The following is a 26,123-nucleotide window of genomic DNA, read 5'->3' as shown; positions in this document are numbered from 1 at the left end:
TTTTCATTCTGACATTGCTTTTTCTCCCCATGGCCATTCTTCTCCAGTCTGCTGACACAATCAGGTCCTCAAACTCAGGGGAGCGCCAGGGTGAGGAGGTTCTTAAAAATGCATCCAGGTCCTCTGGGTTTATCTCCACATCAGACATCATGTCTTCAGTTGCCCCCGCAAATCGCTGTTTCTCTTCAGCAGAGAGTTCTTTTGACCGACTGGCCAGAGCCTGTGAAATTACAGGAGAGGATCAATTATTCTGTCCAATAAACACACGGTCTTGAACATTGGATTCTCAAAGTTAAAAAAGCACACACTAAAATCTGTGGGAAAAAGACTCAACTTTTCAAACTCAGGACTGTATTTAAAATGTATGGATTGGTTTACATTTATGAACTTTCCTGTCTCTGGCGACACCGCCTTTCGATCTATTAGGTCCCATTCCTTTGCTCTGTCTGGGGTGTCCGACAACTTATGCCTCTCTCTTTCAGTCCAAGAACGCAAAGGTAACCTGTCTAAATGACGATCGCCTCGTAGCCCTCACATCTGTAGCCATGAAATGCTTTGAAAGGCTAGTTATGGTTCACATCAACACCATCATCCCAGACACCCTGGACCTACTCCAATTTGCATACCACCCAAAAAATCCACAGATGACGCAATCTCTATCACACTACATACTGCCCTTTTCCACCTGGACAAAAGGAACACCTAGGTGAGAATGCTGTTCATTGACTACAGCTCAGCGTTCAACACCATAGTGCCCTCCAAGCTCATCATTAAACTCAGGACCTTGGGACTGAACACCTCCCTCGCAACTGGATACTGGACTTCCTAGTGGCCGCCACCAGGTGATGAGGGTAGGCAACAACACATCCGTTACACTGACCCTCAACACGGGGGCTTCTCAGGGCTGTGTGCCTAGCGCACAATTCCAACACATCATTAAGTTTGCTGATGACACAACGGTGGTAGGCCTGATCACTGACGATGATGATGAGACTATAGGTAGGAAATCAGAGACCTGGCAGTATAGTGCCAGAACAACAACCTCTCCCTCAATGTCAGCAAGACAATGGAGCTGATCGGGACAAGCTTTAACTCCCTGACTGATGTCTGAGAAGTTTCTTCAATATATCCATATAATTTTCCTACCTCATGAAGCCATCTATTTTGTGAAGTGCACCAGCCCCTCTGCAGCAAAGCACCCCAACAACATGATGCTGCTTCACGGTTGGGATGGTGCTCTTCGGCTTGCAAGCCTCCCCCTTTTCCCTCCAAACATAAGGATGGTCATTATGACCAAACAGTTCTATTTTTGTTTCATCAGACCAGAGGACATTTCTCCCAAAAATGTGATATTTGTCCCCATGTGCAGTTGCAATCCGTAGTCTGACTTTTTTATGGCGGTTTTGAAGCAGTGGCTTCTTCCTTGCTGAAGCTATATTTCAATATAGGACTTGTTTTAGTGTGGATATAGATACTTTTGCACCTGTTTCCTCCAGCATCTTCACAAGGTCCTTTGCTGTTGTTCTGATATTGTTTTGCAGTTTTGGCACCAAAGTACGTTCATCTCTAGGAGACAGAACGCGTCTCCTTCCTGTGTGGTATGACGGCTGCGTGGTCCCATGGTGTTTATACTTGCGTACTATTGTTTATATAGATGAACGTGGTACCTTCAGGCGTTTGGAAATTTCTCCCAAGGATGAACCAGACTTGTGGAGGTCTACAATTATTTTTCTGAGGTCTTGGCTGATTTCTTTTGATTTTCCCATGATGTCAAGCACGAGTTTGAATGTAGGCCTTGAAATACATGAAATACAGGTGCACCTCCAATTGACTCAAATTATGTCAATTAGCCTATCAGATGCTTCTAAAGCCATGACATCATTTTCTGGAACCCGCAAAACACCCGTCTCAACGTCAACAGTGAAGAAGCAACTCCGGGATGCTGGCCTTCTAGGCAGTTGCAAAGAAAAAGCCATATCTCAGACTGGCCAATAATAATTCAATATTAATATTGGCAAATGAACACAGACACTGGACAGTGGATCTCTGCCTACAAGGCCAGCATCCCGGAGTCGCCTCTTCACTGTTGACATTGAGGCTGGTGTTTTGCGGATACTGTTTAATGAAGCTGCCAGTTGAGGACTTGTGAGGCGTCTGTTTGTCAAACTAGACACTCTAATGTTCTTGTCCTATTGCTCAGTTGTGCACCGGGGCCTCCCACTCCTCTTTCTATTCTGGTTAGAGCCAGTTTCCTCTGTGCTGTGAAGGGAGTAGTACACAGCATTGTACGATATTCATTTTCTTGGCAATTTCTCACATTGAATGGCCTTAATTTCTTGGAACAAGAATAGACTGATGAGTTTCAGAAGAAAGGTCTTTGTTTCTGGTCATTTTGAGCCTTTAATAATCCTCTTAAGTCTACCCCCTCCTTTTTCGAACATTCTGTTAAAAATCGCGCAACTTTTCAGCGTCCTGCTACTCATGCCAGGAATATAGTATATGCATATGATTAGTATGTGTAGATAGAAAACACTCTGAAGTTTCTAAAACTGGTTAAATCACGGCTGTGACTATAACAGATCGTGTGTTTCATTGAAAAGCGCAAGAAAAACTGCTCTCTGAAAGCTAAAAATGATTTCCATGCGTCACTTTCATGGGTTGTTAAAAGGGCACAAAATTAATTATCGACCTGCATGCAATTCCTATAGATTCCACACGATGTCGCCATTGTCGTCATTTTCAAGGGACTTTTTTCTTGGTAAATCCAACTAACTGGATTCCATTTCTTCCGGTCTCCACCAGGATGTTTTGAATGTGCACATTGGCAGCCATTGATTTGAAAACGAGGAGCTATTGAATATACATCGCCCTGTAATCATTTTGATAGATTATAAACGTTTACTAATACCTAAAGTTGGATTACAAAAGTATTTCGAAGTGTTTTGTGAAAGTTTATCGTCAACTTTTTTTATTTTAAAAAATGACGCAGCGTTTAAAAACGATGTTTTTTTCTGAATGACACAGCTTCCATAGAAAGCTATTTTGGGTATATATGGACCGATTTAAACGAAAAAAAGACCCAATAGTGATGTTTATGGGGCATATAGGAGTGCCAAGAAAGAAGCTCGTCAAAGGTAATGAATGTTTTATATTTTATTTCTGCGTTTTGTGTAGCGCCGGCTAAGCTATATCTTTGTTTACATCGCATTCAGGCATTTTGAGGTGTTGCATGCTATCAGATAATAGCTTCTCATGCTTTCGCCGAAAAGCATTTTAAAAATCTGACTTGTTGGCTAGGTTCACAACGAGTGTAGCTTTAATTCAATACCCTGCATGTGAATTTTGATGAAGGTTTGAGTTTTAACGAGTACATTTAGCATTTAGCGTAGCGCATTTGCATTTCCAGGTGTCTACTTGAGACATCTGCGTCTCAAGTAGGAGCAAGAAGTTAACTGTACTCCAGATACTCAACTAGTCTAAAGAAGGCCATTTTTATTGATTCTTTAATGTTTCTTGGTAATTTCTCTGACAAAACTGCACATTTTAGAGTGGACTTTTTCTGTCCCCAGCACAAGGTCCACCTGTGTAATGATCATGCTGTATAATCAGCTTCTTGATATGCCACGCTTGTCTGTTAAATGGATTGTCTTGGTAATGGAGAAATGCAAAAAGAGAAATAAGCTTTTAGTACATATGGAACATTTCTGGGATATTTTATTTCAGCACAGAAACATCGAACCAACACTTTACATGTTACGTTTATATTTTTGTTCAGCGTAGATTGAGTGTCAGTGTAGATTCTGTGTCGCAATCATTTCAAAGCGCAAGGCAGATGATGTCTAACTCAGGACTTGCCCCATGAAAGACTGTGGCAAGTGCCACAGACCTTTGGGAAAGATGGCATACTATGAACCTACAGCTAAGTTATATGATCAATTCACTCAATGGACAGGTAACAGCAAGACAGTCAACTTTCACGAAGGATTGCCATTGCAGCAAGAGCAGACCCAGGAGTTATTTTGGCAGGATAAACATTGTGTATTCATTATTATTTGTGTCGCCTCTGTAAAAGCATTTGTAATCTTGTCCCCCCAGTTGCCTATTCTCCTACTTAAAAACGAGTGTACATCGATAATATATTATAAAAGTTACTTTATTGCCGGGCCTTTCAGGACCTTGTCTATTTTCAATGTTATTCTATTAGAAACTTTTATTTAAAACGTTTTTTTTGTGAGTGTGATGTTTAGAACTTTCATGTGGCCTACTTGGGATTTCACCACCGGCTTCTTATCCGTTCAACAATACAGATCCAGGTCAAGCTCACACAGGTCGTTACGATTTCCTACAGACATTTCCATGGGAATGGGGTGATAAAGCAGATTAGTCCGTCATGCACTGGACGGACAACCATGTACTGCAACGTCGGGATGAAGTTCACAAAATGCAAGGGATTATGTGGAGACAGGCGAAGACCAAGGCGGAGAGGGAAACAAAAGAGACTGAAACTGGGGCTAGATTCTCTGAGCTATTTAAATGTTCATAATTTCACACCCATAGGCATGTCTGTATTGGACCCTATGCATGATCTTTTTGGGGACAGTAAAACACATTTTTACTATCGGGAAGAATTTTAGTGTGCTGAATGATGGAATACTAAGAAATATTCAGCTTAAAGTTGATGCACTGAAAGCACCTGCAGACATAGGCCAACAACCCGCTAAAATCTCATCAGGGTTTTCTCATTTCAATGCACAAGAATGGAAATGCGTTTACTCCTTATTTGCTCTTAAGGGACTTGTTGAGGATGCCCATTTGGATTTCTGAACCCATTTTGTGAAATCCTGTACCGTCTAATGTACAAGATGTATCACAATGGAACAAGTTAGAGAGGCTCATCGCCACTTGCAGCAAGTGTGAGAACTTTGCAAGGTCGTATGGAAAACCGCATTGCACACTAAATATGCATCTCCATAGTCACTTTAAGAAATGGGTTTTGGACTACGGTCCAGTATATGGTTTCTGGTAGTTTCCATTTGAGCGAGCACAATGTTGACATTTAATGGTTTCATAGGTACACAGAAGACAAACAATCACAGCATCTCAGTTCAGTTAACGAGAAGTTTTAACTGTCCAAAGGGTTAAAAGCAGGTTCTGGCCAACTGACTGGTAAAAGGAGAAACCTGTCATGAGAGAGATGAAACGCAGTACATGTAGGTCCTGATGGTACCAAGTACTTACATAATTGAGAATAAGGATCTGTGGGAATAAGGATTTGCCTGCCCCCTAAACAGCTGTTTGTCGTAGTAAGTGAAGATAGGAATGATGTGTATGGTGTCTTCACATTCATGTATCTCAACAAGGATTTCACTATTGTACAGCTGACAGAATAAAATGATAAGGTAGGGATGCTGTGAGAGGTTATATGCACTGATCAAAGTAAATGTTTTCGCTCATCATATGTACTTGCAAAGTGGTTCGCCACTGACAGACAGATGGGCCTACCACGCATTCAACCAGATGCAGAGCTAACACCAGGCATAGTAACGTATTTGTTTTCTTGTGGTGGGCTTGTTGGTCCAGCACATGAAAACACAGGCATTTCTCATGTCATAGCTCATGTAAATTGGTTCCAGAAACATCCAAATCAATATAATGTCAAGCCCCCTGTTAAGGTTTGGGGCAAGGCATTGAAGGCACAGTTTATTCCAGTTCAGTGAATTATAAAGAGCCGTGCATATTGCCTGTATAAAGTGCAGTTTACCCGTTTCAAGCAGAGCTGCTTGTTAGGCATTAGGCTACTTGGAGGTTAAACTATGAGAAATCAAGAAATCAGGTTAAACTATGAGCCTACCTTCGGGAATTTGAGAGAAAAGCTAATGTTTATTTCTTGTAGCGATAAAAAATAGTTTGATTATTTATCATTGTTTGTGTTTATTTCATAAAGTGTTTCATACTTTTTATACATTTTATTATCTGTTTTTTTTATATGGAACTTTGCATTGTACTGTGAAACTGATTGAGGTGTTAAAATCCGATTTGTCAACCAGCATTTTTAGCTTGGCCTTTAATCAATGACGGCTTTATGTTTTATGTTCTTTGATAACATTTGATCTCTTTTATTGCCGTGCTTGTTTTTTTCATTTTATTGTTTTAAGTGTGTTGCTCTTTTAAATGCACTTCAAATAACATTTTAATTTAAGTTTGATTAGATGTTGGATCTTTAATTGATGATTGTATGAATATAGACTCCATTAACTTTATAGTCAATCATTCTTATTAAGATGTATTCCAAATGTATGAGCTAGGTTATAGCAGTAGAGGCTGCTGAGGAGAGGACGGCTCATAATAATGGCTGGAACGAAGTGACTGGAATGGCATCAAACACATGAAAACAATGTGTTTGAGGTACTGTATTTGATACCCTTCCACTAATTCCGCTCCAGCCATTACCATGAGCCTGTCCTCCCCAATTAAGGTGCCACCAACCTCCTGTGGGTTGTAGGGCTACTAAATACATGTTTGGAGTAGATTGCCTGCTGAGCTGCACTGGGGTATGATATGAGGACAATAGACAAGGTGTTAGGGGCTAATAGCATGTGTGAAGATCCTTGACCTTTCAGAGCCATCAAGAGTGGTCCAGCTCTGCTTTTATTCTGACTTCTCAGTACTGAGTTTCTACTTCTTATTATCAAATATATTCTGACTTACATGTACACACCATTTTATGCAGTGATCAGAACTGTAATGTCTGTTTTACAAAATTATTCAGCCCCTTTACTTTCAGTGCAGCAAACTCTCTCCAGAAGTTCAGTGAGGATCTCTGAATGATCCAATGTTGACCTAAATGACTAATGATGATAAATACAATCCACCTGTGTGTTATCAAGTCTCCGTATAAATGCACCTGCACTGTGATAGTCTCAGAGGTCCGTCAAAAGCGCAGAGAGCATCATGAAGAACAAGGAACACACCAGGCAGGTCCGAGATACTGTTGTGAAGAAGTTTAAACCCGGATTTGGATACAAAAATATTTCCCAAGCTTTAAACATCCCAAGGAGCACTGTGCAAGCGATAATATTGAAATGGAAGGAGTATCAGACCACTGCAAATCTACCAAGACCTGGCCGTCCCTCTAAACTTTCAGCTCATACAAGGAGAAGACTGATCAGAGATGCAGCCAAGAGGCCCATGATCACTCTGGATGAACTGCAGAGATCTACAGCTGAGGTGGGAGACTCTGTCCATAGGACAACAATCAGTCGTATATTGCACAAATCTGGCCTTTATGGAAGAGTGGCAAGAAGAAAGCCATTTCTTAAAGATATCCATAAAAAGTGTCGTTTAAAGTTTGCCACAAGCCACCTGGGAGACACACCAAACATGTGGAAGAAGGTGCTCTGGTCAGATGAAACCAAAATTGAACTTTTTGGCAACAATGCAAAACGTTATGTTTGGTGTAAAAGCAACACAGCTGAACACACCATCCCCACTGTCAAACATGGTGGTGGCAGCATCATGGTTTGGGCCTGCTTTTCTTCAGCAGGGACAAGGAAGATGGTTAAAATTGATGGGAAGATGGATGGAGCCAAATACAGGACCATTCTGGAAGAAAACCTGATGGAGTCTGCAAAAGACCTGAGACTGGGACGGAGATTTGTCTTCCAACAAGACAATGATCCAAAACATAAAGCAAAATCTACAATGGAATGGTTCAAAAATAAACATATCCAGGTGTTAGAATGGCCAAGTCAAAGTCCAGACCTGAATCCAATCGAGAATCTGTGGAAAGAACTGAAAACTGCTGTTCACAAATGCTCTCCATCCAACCTCACTGAGCTCAAGCTGTTTTGCAAGGAGGAATGGGAAAACATTTCAGTCTCTCGATGTGCAAAACTGATAGAGACATACCCCAAGCGACTTACAGCTGTAATCGCAGCAAAAGGTGGTGCTACAAAGTATTAACTTAAGGGGGCTGAATAATTTTGCACGCCCAATTTTTCAGTTTTTGATTTGTTAAAAAAGTTTGAAATATCCAATAAATGTCGTTCCACTTCATGATTGTGTCCCACTTGTTGTTGATTCTTCACAAAAAAATACAGTTTTATATCTTTATGTTTGAAGCCTGAAATGTGGCAAAAGGTCGCAAAGTTCAAGGGGGCCGAATACTTTCGCAAGGCACTGTACCTATCAATATCTTTCAAAGTAGGAACAAAACACATATCATTTCTGGGTAATAATTCAATACCTTAGTGTGAATGTTTTCAATGAAAATGGTCAAAAATCATCAAAAATAGCTTCTTAGCAAAGAGTAATTTCTCAAACAAGAAGTTTGCTAGGACTGGTGTGGTCTGAGTAGGGAATGAACAACTGAAAACTAGCTGTTATTGTCAGAGGTTTGGAACTCTTTCTTATTGGTCTATTAACGAATTTAACGCCTGGTGATGGCACCAGGCAGGCCAAAACACGATCCCACCAAAACAGGCTGAAATTTCAGGCGCCTTTTTCAAACTGCTCTTACACTAAATGGACTATTATAATTTTTCAAAATTTCTCAGTAATATTCCAACCCCATAGTGTGGAAATATACACTGTATAAACCACAGGAAATCACATTTTTGACTACACTGGGCCTTTAAGTCTTTCTCTTCTCCCTCTCTCGCTCTCTCTCTCTCTCTCTCTCTTGTCTTCACAGACATTACAGTGTAGGTGATAACACCTGCTCCTTCCTGTTTATCATACAAATATGTCCCAGCCAGTGGAGCAGATGGGCCTTGTGTTGTTTGCACTTGAATGGGCAAACAATTCTGGTAACTAATAAAATATGGTGGGCCATCTTGACTGTGTTGTATGGTGAGTAGACTGTACAGAGTTTTAAAAAAGAAAATATGGTGGGGTTCAGCGATGCAATGACCATCCTTTTTGTAAATCGTTGAAACATACAGTACATTGAGCTTAGCATCGACACCAGATAGACAACAGCATAACTTCACAGAAGAAGACAAGGAAGAGAAGATGCAGAAGCAGAGGAAAAATAAGAAGAATCTGCCTCAGCTATACTGTATAGCCCCACTTCCATATCCTCAGTGCCAGCTAGGGGAGGATGGCCATTAGCATCTTTCCCTGCCTGGGAGTCTAGCGAGAGGAAAAGAGGGAAGGAGGGAAGAGAAAGGAGGAGATAGGGGATTCAGGCTGAGTGGGGCTGAGGAAGTCCTAGGATCGGGGGGATTGTGGTTTGGCCGAGTGCGTTTATCCAGCTCTGCAGCAGGCTTCTGAACCAGCACCTCAGGAAGACTCATTAAAGCGGTTGGCTGCTGTTCCACACTGATCTGTCTAATACCCCCATGTTCACAGGGCTTCGCTGAGGACACAGGAGGGGTTTGATCATATCCTTTCGGCGCAGACAATCCTAGCCACCAGCCATGAAGTTACTTCTGTGATTTACAGATTAGATGGGCCATCATCTGCCTTTGTCGGATGTTGTCACCTAAAGATAGCGCTCGGGTAGACATGGAAAAGGCATCCTTGTTAAGTATAGTTGAGCGGTTAAACAGGATGATTGTTGATTAGTTATAGGATGCTATCAACTGTGTTGATGGTGCCGACAGAGATGATCGCCTCACTTTGAGTTCTTAGGAAACTATGCAGTATATAGTTATTTTAATGTATTATTTCTCACATTGTTACCCCAGGAAATCTTAAGTCTTATTACATACAGCTGGGAAGAACTATTGGATATCAGAGCAATGTCAACTTACCAACATTGCGACCAGGAATCTACTTTCCCGAAAGCGGATCCTTTGTTCGGACCACCACCCAGGACAATGGATCTAATTCCAGTAGTCGACCAAAAACAACAGCGCCGCAGAAGAGGCAGACGAAGCGGCCACCTGGTCAGACTCTGTAGATGTGTACATCACCCACCGCTGATGAGTATACTACTAGCCAATGTTCAGTCTCTTGAGAACAAGGTAAACGAAATTCGAGCAAGGTTTGCCTTCCAGAGAGACATCAGAGACTGTAACATTCTCTGCTTCATGGAAACATGGCTCTCTCGGGATATGTTGTCGGAATCGGTTCAGCCACCGGGCTTCTCCATGCATCGCGCCAACAGAGATAAACACCTCTCTGGGAAGAGGAAGGGCGGGAGTCTATGCTTCATGATTAACGACTCATGGTGTAATTATATCAACATACATGAACTCAAGTCCTTCTGCTCACCCTACCTAGAATTCCTTACAATCAAATGCCGGCCATTTTACCAACCAAGAGAATTCTCGTCAGTTATAATCACAGCTGTGTACATTCTCCCTCAAGCAGACACCAAGACTGCTATCAAGGAACTTCACTGGACTATATGAAAACTGTAAACCATATATCCTGAGGCTGCATTTATTGTAGCTGGGGATGTTATTAACAAAGCAAATTTGAGAACAAGGCTACCTATATTCTACCAGCATATTGATTGGCATACGCGCATGGGCAATATCCTCGACCACTGTTACTCTAACTTCCGCGATGCATACAAAGCCCTCCCCAGGCCTCCCTTCGGCAAATCCGACCACGACGCCATCTTGCTCCTACCGTCTGATAGGCATAAACTAAAACAGGATGTACCAGTGATGAGAACCATTCAACGCTGGTCTGACCAATCGGAAACCACACTTCAAGATTGTTTTGTTCACGTGGACTGGAATATGTTCCGGTCAGCCTCAGAGAACAACATCGACCTATACGCTGACTCTATGAGTGCGTTTATAAAGAAGTGCATTGGAGATGTTGTACCCACTGTGACTATTAAAACCTACCCTAACCAGAAACCGTGGATGGATGACAACATTCACGCAAAACTGAAAGCGCAATCCACCGCATTTAACCATGGAAAGAGGTCTGGGAATATGACTGAATTTAAACAGTGTAGTTATTCCCTCCGCAGGGCAATCAAACAAGCAAAATGCCAGTACAGGCACAAGGTGAAGACGCATTTCAACAGCTCAGACACGAGATGTATGTGACAGGGTCTACAGGAAATCATGGACTTCAAAAAGAAAACCAGCCACGCCAAGAACACCGGACGTCAGGCTACCAAACAAACTAAACACCTTCTTTGCCTGCTTTGAGGATACTACAGTGCCACCGTTGCGGCCCACTACCAAGTACTGCACCTCCTTCTCTGTGGCTGACGTGAGTAAAGCATTTAAACTTGTTAACGCTCGCAAGGCTGCTGGCCTAGATGGCATCCCTCAGAGCATGCGCAGACCAGCTGGCTGGTGTGTTCACGGACATATTCAATCGGTTCCTATCCCAATCTGTTGTCCCCACATGCTTCAAGATGGCTACCATTGTTCCTGTACCCAAGAAGGCAAAGATAACTGAACTAAATGACTACCACCCTGCAGCACTCACTTCTGTCATCATGAAGTGCTTTGTGAGACTAGTCAAGGATCATATCACCTCCACCTTACCGGACACCCTAGATCCACTTCAGTTTGCATACCGCCCCAAAAGGTCCACAGACAACGCAATCGCCATCACACTGCACACTGCCCTATCCCATCTGGATAAACTGAAGAAATTTGGCTTGTCACCCAAAACCCTGACAAACCTTTACAGATGCACAATCGAGTGCATGCTGTCGGGCTGTATCACAGCCTGGTACGGCAACTGCACTGGCCTCAACCGTATGACTCTCCAGAGGGTGGAGCAGTATTCACAACGCACCTACAGCATCTAATGTCACAGGAAGGGAAAAAAGATCATCAAAGACATCAACCACCCGAGCCACTGCTTGTTCACACCGCTACCATCCAGAAGGCAAGGTCAGTACAGGTGCATCAAAGCTAGGACCGAGAGACTGAAAAACATCTATCTCAAGCCCATCAGACTGCTAAACAGCAATCACTAGCCACTTTAATAAGCAGATCACTAGCCACTTTATACAATGCCACATTTTAAATAATGCCACTTTAATAATGTTTACATATCTTACATTACTCATATCACGTGTATACTGTATTTTATACCATCTATTGCACCTTGACTATGCCTCTCGGCCATCGCTCATCCATATTCTTACATGTACATATTCTCATTCACCCCTTTAGATTTGTGTGTGTTAGGTAGTTGTTGGGGAATTGTTAGATTAATTGTTAGTTATTACTGCACTGTCATAACCTGAAGCACAAGCATTTCCCTACACTCTCATTAACCTCTGCGAGCCATGTGTATATGACAAATACAATTTTATTTTATTTTAACTGTTATTTTCGGGTTTGGTGTGGAATGGATCCACTGAGACAATTCAGATTTCTGTTTGTTAATGGTGAACTGTCATATGCAGTGCTTCCCCTATATTCATGCTAAATCATTGCCACCACTCCAATAAATATGATAAAATAAATAGATGTTGTTATAATGTTTGAGCCACTCCAACAACGCTTTCATTTATCTTTGTCACCATACTGTACGGCAAAGTCATCTCCAGGTGATTTTTTCCCCTAAGCTGTCAAAACTAAACGAAACAGTGTCCTACACCTCAGTTTGTGTGTTTTTTAACACAAAACCACTGTGCTACTTATTTGTTTGTACTTTGAATTTGTGTGAAACCTCATTAGCACTTTACTTGACACCTAGTGTCATAACACGTTAAGACACAGTCATAACCATGTCATATGTCATAACAGCTGACATAACTTGTCATATCTTGTCATAATATGGTCATAACACTGTTATGACCCATATATTTACTCCTGTCGTGACATAGATTGAGTTATTTTATGGCTGGTTATGATACCTACAAAAGAGTGTCAAAACCCACATTTATTCAAAAAAACAATTCTGCCAAGAAGTATGTTTATTATTTTATTTTTTTCTGAAATACTTTGTTGTTGTTGTAATGATTTATTTACATTCATGTTGTTTTATGACACTGTCATGAAGCATTATGACCGCCCTGTGTCACTTTGGACTAAGAAAGAAGTCACGCCCTGACCTGAGAACTCTGTTTTCTTAATATTTTGGTTAGGTCAGGGTGTGACTTGGGTGGGTACGCTAGTTTTTTGTATTGTCTAGTTTTTTTGTATGTCTAGAGTTTTGTAGGTCTAGGTGATTTGTATGTCTATGGTGGCCTGATATGGTTCCCAATCAGAGGCAGCTGTTTATCGTTGTCTCTGATTGGGGATCATATTTAGGTAGCCATTTCCCTTTGGTGTTTGTGGGATCTTGTCTATGTGTAGTTACCTGTCAGTACTCGTTTGTATAGCTTCATGTTTCGTTTTGTTATTTTGTTAGTTTGTTCAGTGTTCATTCTTTTAATAAATAAGAATGTACGCATACGACGCTGCGCCTTGGTCCACTCCTTCATACGACATTCGTGACAAAATCGTCTGTATGACACTGTAAAGAAGCATTATTACCATCATAATCATATAAGCCAGATAGGCCTATCACGTACATGCCCTTATATCAGTCATCAGTCAAAAAGAGGGTGTCTGGTCCTGCTCCTGAAATATGCTCCTGCATTCATCCCAGTCCTCAGCAACAGAGCATTGGTATATGCGCATTTACAATTATAATTTAATTTGGTAAAAAAATAAAAATAATATTCAACATAAACACGTAGGCCATGCTGTAATTGAACGTTTTGCCTTGTGTGGTAAGCATTGTTGGTTTTGACACTCTTATATAGGTGTCATAATCAGCCATGAAATAACTACTGTGGGAGGTTTTGTGGGTTTTGACACTCTTATGTAGGTGTCATAACCAGCCATAAAATAACTCAATGTATCTCACAACAGGTCTAAATATATGTGTCATTACAGTGTTATGAACATATTATGACAGGTTATGACAAGTTATGTCAGCTGTTATGACATATTATGACATGTCATAAAGTGTTATGACACTGGGTGTCAAGTAAAGTGCTACTGAAACCTCGGAGGCCACATTGTGTTGTCTTTCACTGAACAAACATTATGCCCTCACAAACAGACAGAGATAAATGAAACCTGAGAAATGAAAATGGTGTGAAAGGGTTGTCATTCCTACCCCAGGAATGGGTTTGGGTGGTGTATTTAGACCCCCATTACGTGGTGGATCTGTTTCAGCACAACAGGACCTAAGCAGGGAACTGTCAGAGGCCTGAGGAGACAAGCTCTCCGTATACTGAAGTGTTTGATCAGATGAGCTGCACTCAATCTCCTCAAGGTCTTGTCTTAGTGCTCAACAACACTTCTCTTGTGGATTTCCTTTGTTTTCGTCAAGTACACAAGGTCTCACTGTTTGACTTTCCATTATGCCGAAGTAAAAGTGTCACTAACTCGGTAGTGTTGTTTTTTGATTCAGTGCTTATGTATACAAACACTTTGTGCTGTATGCCGTACGAGTCGTATTTGTTTTCGCGTGAGCGTCAAGTATTGTTTTACGGTAGCTGTACCCAACTGCATATTGCTTTCTGAAAAGGTAAAAGAATGAGAGGTAACATATTGTTGCTTTGCAATACATTTGATTGCCTTTTGGAATGATCTCTTGTATATTATTGCATGCACCTATACTCACAGATCAATTCTGGTTCAAATGTGCGTTGCCAGGTAAATTGAGAGAAATCACGCTCATTTCAATGTGGTTCTTCTTTGACCAAGCCACTTATCCACTTCGAGCTCACCAGGGCTCTCAAGCAGCACAACAGGCAGGATATTAGCACGGGGCTAACCTTACACCCAACCCGTAATGACAGAGTTAATAACACTTGTCCCAGGAAACTGGGGGGCAGATGCAGGATGTATCTCTTTGTAAGTATGTTGTCAGTAACAAAGTTTGTGTGATTAGACGGGAGTTAAAGTGTAATTAAAAGAGTTTAAGTAGACATAGCACCATCTCAAGGGATCATGTAGCCTGTACCCTACCTTCGGGGGGGGAAGCGAGGAGGAGGTTAATTAAATAAATGTCTGTGGGTTATTGAATGTGCTCTCTCCTGAGCAAAGTGGTGCCTTCTCCCAACCTGAGAGTAGAGGAAGACAGTTAATGACTCTGTTTTATAAAACCACTTTAGCTCTTACTTACGTCCCAGACAGTGTGAGGCTATTCTCTCTTTTCGTCCGCAAGGGAGATGGTCCCACCATTTTTCTCCCATCCATTAGCGAATTACCTGCCCCTCCCCTCTCTCTGCCATTAGATGAATTAATCTTCACTTGGAAAACAATGAAGTACTATTCCTCCTTTGTTGTAGGGCTGCGGGGAGATGGAGAGTGAAATTAGGGGTGACATGAAGAGGATCGGAAGACCTGAAGAGTATAATTTTCTGTAAAGAAACCAGCAAGGTCAGGTGATATTCTTATGAACACCTAATTTATATAATTAATTCGTGTTTATAACCACTTTTAAACCATTATCAAATACTTTAGTAAAATGTTAAAAATATTCCTGCATGTACATTTACATGTACAAATACTTTATTAACCATTAGTAAAATGTTATAAATATTCCTGCATGGAATATAAATATTCCTGCATGTACGTTTACGCTCACACAAAAACAAATACTACTCGTATGGCATACAGCACAAAGTGTTTGTATACATAAGCACTGAATCAAAAAACAACACTACCCAGTTAAAAACAACACTACTTCTACTTTGACATAATGGAAAGTCAAACAGTGAGACCTTGTGTACAGAAAGTTTTCATACCCCTTGACTTATTTCACATTTTGTTGTGTTACAGCCTAGATGTTTCTCTCTCATCAATCTACAAAACATCATAATAACAGTGAAAACATGTTTTTAGACATTTTTGACATTTTTTAAAATGTATTGATAATACAGAAATATCTCATTTACATACAGCACCAGTCAAAAGTTTGGTCACACCTATTCAAGGGTTTTTCTTTATTTGTACTATTTCTACATTGTAGAATAATAGTGAAGACATCAAAACTATGAAATAACACCCAAAATATATTTTTCCCTTTTTTCTAAATGTACTAACCCAAAAAGTGTTAAACAAATCAAAGTGTATTTTATATTTGAGCAGTGGCAAACAAGCAATCTTCATGTCTTCTCACATATTTTCAATGGGATTCAAGTCTGGGCTTTGGCTGGGCCACTCAATGACTTTCACATTCTTGTTATGATGCTATTCCAGCATTGCTTGGCTGTATGTTTGGGGCCAATGTCCTGTTTCTAGTTCCTGTTGGAACATACAGTATATCTTCACCCCATTCTAAGGTCGTTTGAACTTTGAAGCAGGTTCTCATCAAGGATTTTCCTGTATTTGGCTCCATTCATTGTTCCCTCTATCCTTACTTGTCTCCCAGTCCCTGCATTGTAGTTGTAGTGACATCTCACAGATTATCAAAGGACATTGGATGCGCCTGAGCTCTGGGAGTGTCACAGCAAAGGAGTGTGAAAACTTATGCAAATTAGATATTTATATTTCAGAGTGAAGCTTCTTCAGAGTGCAAACAATCTTAGACTGGGGTGAAGATTTACGTTCCAACAGGACAATGGCACCAAGCATATAACCAAAGCAACACTGGAATGGCTTCAGATCAAAAATTTGAAAGTCCCTGAGTGGCTCAGCCAAAGCTCAGACTTGAATCCCATTGAAAATATGTGGAAAGACTTGAATATTGCTGTTCACCACCGCTCCCCTTCTAACTTAACACAGCTTGAGAAAATCTGCAAGGAAGAATGGGAGAAAATCCCCAAATCAACATGTGCAAAGCTGATACAGACATACCCAAGATTAAAGTTGTAATCACCGCCAAAGGTGCTTCTATGAAGAATTGACTCATGGGTGTGAATACTTATGTAAATGAGATGTTTCTGTATTTCATTTTCAATATTTTTGCAAGAATTTCTAAACACATGTTTTAACTTAGTTATTTTGGGCTATTGCGTGTAGATGGTTGAAAAATTCAGGCTGTAGCAACAAAATGTGGAATAAGTCAAGGGGTATACATTCTTTCTGAATGCGCTGTATGTAGTACATACCAAAAAAACATGTTTTGGGGTTGACAAAAGCTAAAAAGACTCAGTTCACATGAGTACCACAACCAAAATACATGACCTATTCACTATCAAGTTATTCCAGCACATTGATCTTAGATACCTGCTGTAGTTTTGTTGGTTCACTTTGCTTTAAGTAAACCACTGGCCATGATGCTTATGATTCAAACATTCTCAAACAACTGTGTGCTGCAATACAAATGTTTATTGTACATTTTGCCAATAGATCCCCAATTTCCTACTATACAAGTACGAAGCAGTGTACATAGAAATGCAAATTATTATTTCAATTTCCCCTAAGGTGCATCAGAAAAACAGAGTAAGCACACAGTCTTTGAGTGATCGGAATGTTCAACCAGTGTGTTTGGGATAAATAAGTACATTGATGAGACTTAATGGGGGGGGGGGGGGGGGGGGATGGACATGGCTGTTGTGTGTCGTAAGGACTTCTCACCCAAAATCTCTTCCACATCGATGTATGAATTAGGTCTTGTTATGTGTTTACCATCTCCATGTGTTTGCATTGGCACAACGGTGGATATTATGTATATGGCATGCCAGTGACAAGTTGATTTTTAATGTCATGTGTCTTGTCCTGGAGGCAGAACTGAGTGATTTCCCCTTAGATAGACCAGCTGCAAAGTCAAAATTGCCTATATTTTCAAATGATCTGAAAACAAAAATGTGGTCTTAATGTAAGGTTAGTGCTAGGCATTAGGGTTAGGTTTTGGGATAGCGGGCAGCATTTTCACTTTTGGATGAATAGCGTGCCCAGAGTGAACTGCCTCCTACTCTGTCCCAGATGCTAATATATGCATATTATTATTAGTATTGGATAGAAAACACTCTGAAGTTTCTAAAACTGTTTGAATGATGTCTGTCAGTATAACATAACTCAAATGGCAGGCGAAAACCTGAGAAAAATCCAACCAGGAAGTGGGACATCTGTGGTTTGTAGTTTTTCAAAGCTTGGCCTACCGAGTACACATTGAGATATGGACACATGAAGATGGATAACTGGGCTGAACACGCTAACAACAAGTGGCTATTTGGACATAAATGATGGAACTTTATGGAACAAATCAGTAATTTATTGTCGAACTTGGATTACTGGGAGTGCCTTCTGATGAGGATCATCAAAGGTAAGTGAATATTTCTGGTGTTGTTTCTAATTTTGTTTATTCCAAAATTGCGGCTATTCCTCTGGCCGTTTTGAGTTCTGAGCACCGTTCTCAGATTATCCTTTTCCGTAAAGTTTTTTTGAAATCTGACACAGCGGTTGCATTAAGGAGAAGTCTATCTTTAATTCTGTGAATAACACTATATTTTATCAATGTTTATTATTAGTATTTCTGCAAAATCACCAGATGTTTTGGAATCAAAACATTACTTTACGTAAGGCCCCAATGTAACCTGAGATTTGTGGATATAAATATGCACATTATCGAAAAAAAAACCTGCATGTATTGTGTAACATGATGTCCTATGAGTGTCAGCTGATGAAGATCATTAAAGGTTAGTGATTCATTTTATCTATATTTCTGCTTTTTGTGACTCCTATCTTTGGCTGGAAAAATGGCTGTGTCTTTTTTTGACTTGGCGGCCATCTAACATAATAATATGTTCTGCTTTAGCTGTAAAGCATTTTTGAAATTGGGCACGATGGGTAGATTAACAAGATGTGTATCTTTCATTTGCTGTATTGGACTTGTTAATGTGTGAAAGTTAGATATTTCTAAAAAATATTTTTGAATTTTGCCTTTTCAGCGGAATGTTGTTGAGGTGTTTCGCTAGCGGAACCCCTGCGCTAGGAAGGTTAAACCACTCTGCAGAGCTGCATCCAAAACAAGAGTCATGATAAAAAACGCAAACCTCACGACCAAATTGTCTCTTAATTGTTTTAGCTAAATTCTCAATTAAGGGCATGTGAATATATGAAAGGGCTACAATATATAACATTGTATTTCAAGACCATAGCACTACAGGCTTTTACCAGATATGTCACTTTCACATGTGCTATTAACCCTTTCACACTACCATCACATGGGTGTGATCATTCTACAGTGGTCCCTGAAGCGTATGATCACACCAGTGTGATTAGAATGCTTATTTAGAACGCTTATTTAGAATGGCCAGTTTCGAATGACGCAACAATCAGCATTTGAGCTGGCCACACTTTTTTTCAGAAACTATTAACACAAACACACCCCTTACAAAGTTATGTCCATAATGTGAGCAGTTTATTTGTGGATGCAATGTTCAGATATTCACAGAAGTATCTATAGCATAACACAATCATCCAAACTGGAAAAATGTAGACTACATTTGTCCTAGCGCTAACTGAGGAAAGATTGACGCAACACAAGCGGTCATATTTGTATAACTCTCGGCTGGCGAACTACAATATGAATTAGCTAATAGTAAGTACTATTTATAAATCATCACATCATGGGTGAGCTCACTATTTATTGAAATAATTGAATAAAACACTTTCTAGAAATCGAAAGTAATCCGACGATTAGTTTCAGCGTGCCGCCATGCTTTCTTTCCTCACAGAAACCAAAGATAATAAGAGAAGACAAGATGAGTTTGGTCTGTTTATAGTATGCATTTTGAAGCGGAGTGTTGTCTTCCATCGTTCATATCCCACAATTCACTTCCTGAAGTTCTAAAAAAATTAGTGAACCCTTACTCACCTCATTCTTTTATAGCATCTTTGGTCCGACATCTTTGGTCCGTGAAACCCAGAATGCATTGTATGTCAACAAACATGGCTCCAAACACATAGCTGGAATTAGCTTAGCTCATAATCAATACAACCTTCAAAAAATTATTTTACACACATTGCCCATTACAATCTATGCAAGAATCTGAATGCATGATTCATCACCGTTACTTGAAAAAATGTGAATAAAACAGTAAATATATCAATAATTACCATACAAAACATTTTCTGACTGTGATTTATTTGATAGAAATGGCGCGTGCCGGCAGTCAATCATGTAACCTCTCACTCCCACTCTGAGCCATTCAGTGTTGTTATGCTAGTGAGCTAAGCTGTAGCATTAGCAATGTATTTTAAGAAGCAGACAATTAACAAACGCGGAAATTCTGGATAATTTTTTTACAATTCTGACAATGAGTCTGAGTATGAAAGTCAGGAATTCACATTATTAACAGCTTTGTAGAATGCACTCAGAAAACGACCAAGTGGTACAAGAAGATATTTTTCAAGGTAGCTTCAAATTACAAGTCAATAATTCTGACGTAATTAGCATTGTTTTACAGAGCTAATAGAATAATGTAGCTAGCTACATAAGTATGATTGAATATAACACCATAAAGGTTATGAAATGAGTAACGTTACCACATGTGTCTGCGGTTATAAGGACTATACACATATACAGTGGGGCAAAAAAGTATTTAGTCAGCCACCAATTGTTCAAGTTTTCCCACTTAAAAAGATGAGAGAAGCCTGTAATTTTCATCATACGTACACTTCAACTATGACAGACAAAATGAGAGAAAAAAAATCCAGAAAATCACATTGTAGGATTTTTAATGAATTTATTTGAAAATTATGGTGGGAAATAAGTATTTGGTCAATAACAAAAGTTTATCTCAATACTTTGTTTTATACCCTTTGTTGGCGATGACAGAGGTCAAACGCTTTCTGTAAGTCTTCACAAGGTTTTCACACACTGTTGCTGGTATTTTGGCCCATTCCTCCATGCAGATCTCCTCTAGTACAGTGATGTTTTGGGGCTGTTGCTGGGCAACAGGGACTTTCAACTCCGTCCAAAGATTTTCTATGGGGTTGAGATCTGGAGACTGGCTAGGCCACTCCAGGACCTTGAAATACATCTTACGAAGCCACTCCTTCGTTGCCCGGGCGATGTGTTTGGGATCATTGTCATGCTGAAAGACCCAGCCACGTTTAATCTTCAATGCCCTTGCTGATGGAAAGAGGTTTTCACTCCCCATTCATTCTTTCCTTTACATGGATCAGTCGTCCTGGTCCCTTTGCAAAAAAACAGCCCCAAAGCATGATGTTTCCACCCCCATGCTTCACAGTAGGCATGATGTTCTTTGGATGCAACTCAGCATTCTTTGTCCTCCAAATACGACGAGTTGAGTTTTTACCAAAAAAGTTATATTTTGGTTTCATCTGACCATATGACATTCTCCCAATCTTCTTCTGGATCATCCAAATGCTCATAAGCAAACTTAAGACGGGCCTGGACATGTACTGGACATGTACTTTGGTCCCAGCTCTCTGCAGGTCATTCACTAGGTCCCCCCGTGTGGTTCTGGGATTTTTGCTCACTGTTCTTGTGATAATTTTCACCCCACGGGGTGAGATCTTGCGTGGAGCTCCAGATCGAGGGAGATTATCAGTGGTCTTGTATGTCTTTCATTTCCTAATAATTGCTCCCACAGTTGATTTCTTCAAAGCAAGCTGCTTACCTATTGCAGATTCAGTCTTCCCAGCCTGGTGCAGGTCTACAATTTTGTTTCTGGTGTCCTTTGACAGCTCTTTGGGCCTGGCTATAGTGGAGTTTGGAGTGTGACTGTTTGAGGTTGTGGACAGGTGTATTTTATACTGATAACAAGTTCAAACAGGTGCCATTAATACAGGTAACGAGTGGAGGACAGAGGAGCTTCTTAAAGAAGAAGTTACAGGTCTGTGAGATCCAAATACTTATTTTCAACCATAATTTGCAAATAAATTCATAAAAAATCCTACAATGTGATTTCTGGATTTTTTTATAATTTTGTCTGTTATAGTTGAAGTGTACCTATGATGAAAATTACAGGCCTCACTCATCTTTTTAAGTGGGAGAACTTGCACAATTGGTGGCTGACTAAATACTTTTTTGCCCCACTGTATATTATGCTCCACACACAGTGAGCTACAGTAGAAACGGTATAACAAGACATACAGAAACTATTATAATGTAATAAGGCACTTACTTTGATAGAAACACAGTCTGGATTTGATTCTGGGTGTCTGTAGTGACGCCTCTCGCACTGAGATGCTGTGCCTTAGACAGCTGCGCCACTTGGGAGTCATAAGGCCAGGGTAGCTTCAAAATACAACACAGGCTAATACTTCTCTGACGCAATTAGCATTGTTTTCCAGAGCTAATAGAATAATGTATCTAGCTACCTAAGCATTGAGCAAAACACCATAAAGGTTATGAAAAGAGTAACGTTACCTGGCGTATCCGCGGTTATAAGGAATATACACAAAAATATTATGCTAAGTAGAAACGACATAACACGACATGCAGAAACTATTATAACGTAATAAGGCTCTTACTTTGAAAGAAACTCACACATTTCCAAAGTTATTATTGGTAACGAAAACAACTATGACTGCGATGCAGGCAAGAGACGGAAAATGTATTGAACTGCACTAACAATTGGGAAGTGTTTGGGGAATTTTGTCCGGGTCAGAAATGTCTAAAAAATGTATTGGTCCGCAAAAGTAAAAATGACTACTTTTATGTGAATGAGGCGGAACACTCCTCAAATCAAACTGTTCTTAGAAAATAAAAAAACTTGTCAGAAAATAATTTTAAATTGAAGTTGAAAACAGCCTATGAATAAAAACAAGCTGCATGCCTTGGTTTGAGGGCAGTGGAGATTAAATGTACTGTTGTGTAACAATCACATTCTGGAACGGAGAGAACGTTCTAACATCACGGGCATGAAAAAACTCACGCTGGGGCGACCTTTAGAGATATTTGGAACTCACGCATGAAAGGGTTAATATGTTAGGAGTTAACAAAAAAAATAAAATTCTCTCATGTGCTTATTTTCTTTACTACCCCAGTACTAAGCTTTTATAACAACTACTAGTGTTTCTACCTTATCTGGTGTAATACTTTCTACGATGAGAATATATTTTATAGTGTATCTGTCATGCGTAGGTGTAATAGGTGGCAGGGAAGTCAGGCGCAGGAGAGTCAAATGGAGTGTAAAATGGAGTCTTTTAATAAAGTCCACGGAGTATGCTCCATAACACTAAATGTACATAAACATGGGTACGAGGACCCGACGCGCACCTATACAACAATCACACTACACTGACAATTAAACAATCTCTGACAAAGACATGAGGGGAAACAGAGGGTTAAATACACAACAGGTAATGAATGGGATTGAAAACAGGTGTGTGGGAAGACAAGACAAAACCAATGGAAAATGAAAAAAGGATCAATGATGGCTAGAAGACCGGTGACGTCGAACGCCGAGCACCGCCCGAACAAGGAGAGGCAACGACTTCGGCAGAAGTCGTGACAGTACCCCCCCCCCGACGCGCGGCTCCAGCTGCGCGTCGACACCGGCCTCGGGGACGACCCGGAAGGCGAGGTGCAGGGCGATCCGGATGGAGACGGTGGAATTCTGATAACATGGAAGGATCTAACACGTCCTCCACCGGAACCCAGCATCTCTCCTCCGGCCCGTACCCCTCCCAGTCCACGAGGTACTGAAGGCCCCTCGCCCGACGTCTCGAATCCAAAATGGATCGAACAGAGTACGCCGGAACCCCCTCGATGTCTAGAGGAGGCGGAGGAACATTACGCACTTCAGCCTCCTGGAGCGGGCCAGCCACCATCGGCCTGAGGAGAGACACATGGAACGAGGGGTTAATACGGTAATGAGTGGGTAGTTGTAACCTATAACATACCTTGTTCACTCTCCTCAGGACTTTAAACGGCCCCACAAACCGCGGACCCAGCTTCCGGCAGAGAAGGCGAAGGGGCAGGTTTCGGGTCGAGAGCCAGACCCTGTCCCCTGGTGCGAACACTGGGGCCTCACTGCGGCGACGGTCTGCGCCAATTTTCTGGCGCCTTATGGCACGCTGAAGGTGGACGTGGGCTGCCTCCCAGGTCTCCTCAGCGTGCCGAAACCAATTGTCCACCGCAGGGGCCTCGGTCTGGCTCTGATGCCAAGGAGCCAGAACCGGCTGATACCCTAATACACATTGAAAGGGAGTAAGGTTAGTGGAGGAGTGACGTAGCGAGTTCTGAGCCATCTCTGCCCAGGGCACGAACTTCGCCCACTCCCCCGGCCGATCCTGGCAATAAGACCGCAGAAACCTACCCACATCCTGGTTAACTCTCTCCACCTGCCCATTACTCTCGGGGTGAAAACCTGAGGTAAGACTAACCGAGATCCCTAGACGCTCCATGAACGCCTTCCAGACCCTTGATGTGAACTGGGGACCCCGATCAGACACTATATCCTCAGGCACCCCATAGTGCCGGAAAACGTGTGTAAACAGGGCCTCTGCAGTTTGTAAGGCCGTAGGGAGACCGGGCAAAGGGAGGAGACGACAGGACTTAGAAAACCGATCCACAACGACCAGGATCGTGGTGTAACCCTGTGAAGGTGGAAGATCGGTCAAAAAATCCACCGACAGGTGCGACCACGGCCGTTGAGGAACGGGTAGAGGTTGTAGCTTACCTCTGGGCAGGTGTCTAGGAGCCTTGCACTGGGCGCACACCGAGCAGGAAGAAACATAAATCTTCACGTCCTTAGCTAAAGTGGGCCACCAGTATCTCCCGTCAAGACAGCGCATCGTCCGACCTATCCCAGGATGACCAGAGGAGGGTGACGTGTGAGCCCAATATATCAATCGGTCGCGGACAGCAGACGGAACGTACAGACGACCAGCTGGACACTCAGGGGGAGAAGGCTCTGCACGTGACGCCCGCTCAATGTCCGTGTCCAGCTCCCACACTACTGGCGCCACCAAACACGAAGCTGGGAGTATGGGAGTGGGATCCATGGACCGCTCCTCTGTGTCATACAGCCGAGACAATGCGTCTGCCTTAACGTTCTGGGAGCCTGGTCTGTAAGAAAGAGTAAACACAAAACGAGTGAAAAACATGGCCCACCTTGCCTGGCGAGGATTCAATCTCTTTGCCTGCCGGATATACTCCAGATTGCGGTGGTCAGTCCAGATGAGAAAAGGGTGTTTAGTCCCCTCAAGCCAATGCCTCCACACCTTCAAAGCTTCTACGACAGCTAACAGCTCCCGGTTCCCCACATCATCGTTTCGCTCCGCCGGGCTGAGCTTCTTTGAAAAGAAAGCACAGGGGCGAAGCTTCAGTGGCGTACCCGAACGCTGAGAGAGCACTGCTCCTATCCCAGCTTCGGATGCGTCCACCTCCACTATGAATGGCAAAGAGGGATCCGGATGAGCCAGCACAGGCACCGAAGTAAACAGAGTCTTCAGGTGCTCAAAAGCCCTGTTCGCCTCAGCCGACCACCGCAAGCACACCGGGCCCCCCTTTAGCAGTGAGGTAATGGGAGCTGCCACCTGACCAAAACCCCGGATAAACCTCCGGTAGTAATTGGAAAACCCCAAAAAACGCTGCAACTCCTTTACCGTGGTTGGAGTCGGCCAATTACGCACGGCTGTAATGCGGTCGCTCTCCATCTCCACTCCTGAAGTGGAAATCCGATGCCCTAGGAAGGAGATGGATTGTTGGAAAAACAAGCATTTCTCAGACTTGACATATAGATCATGCTCCAACAGGCGACCAAGCACCCTGCGCACCAGGGACACATGCTCGGCGCGTGTAGCAGAGTATATCAGAATATCATCGATATACACCACTACACCCTGCCCGTGCAGGTCCCTGAAGATCTCATCTACAAATGATTGGAAAACTGATGGAGCATTCATCAACCCATATGGCATGACCAGGTACTCATAATGACCTGAGGTGGTGCTAAATGCCGTCTTCCACTCATCACCCTTCTTAATACGCACCAGATTGTACGCACTCCTGAGATCCAATTTTGTGAAAAAACGTGCCCCGTGCATTAACTCAATAATCGTATTGATCAGAGGTAGCGGGTAACTATATTTCACTGTGATTTTATTAAGACCTCGATAATCAACGCACGGGCGTAAACCGCCATCCTTTTTTTTCACAAAAAAGAAACTCGAAGAGACGGGTGAAATGGATGGCTGAATGAACGAATGAATGATGCAGGGATTCAGAGATATATGTCTCCATAGCCTCCGTCTCCGCTTGCGACAGGGGATACACGTGACTCTTGGGATATGCAGCGTCTACCAGGAGATCTATCGCACAAT

The sequence above is a fragment of the Oncorhynchus clarkii genome, chromosome 17 (genome assembly GCF_045791955.1).
Source record: "Oncorhynchus clarkii lewisi isolate Uvic-CL-2024 chromosome 17, UVic_Ocla_1.0, whole genome shotgun sequence".
Taxonomy (NCBI): domain Eukaryota; kingdom Metazoa; phylum Chordata; class Actinopteri; order Salmoniformes; family Salmonidae; genus Oncorhynchus; species Oncorhynchus clarkii.
The sequence above is the reverse complement of the archived record's forward strand: the minus strand, read 5'-3'. Positions refer to the sequence as shown.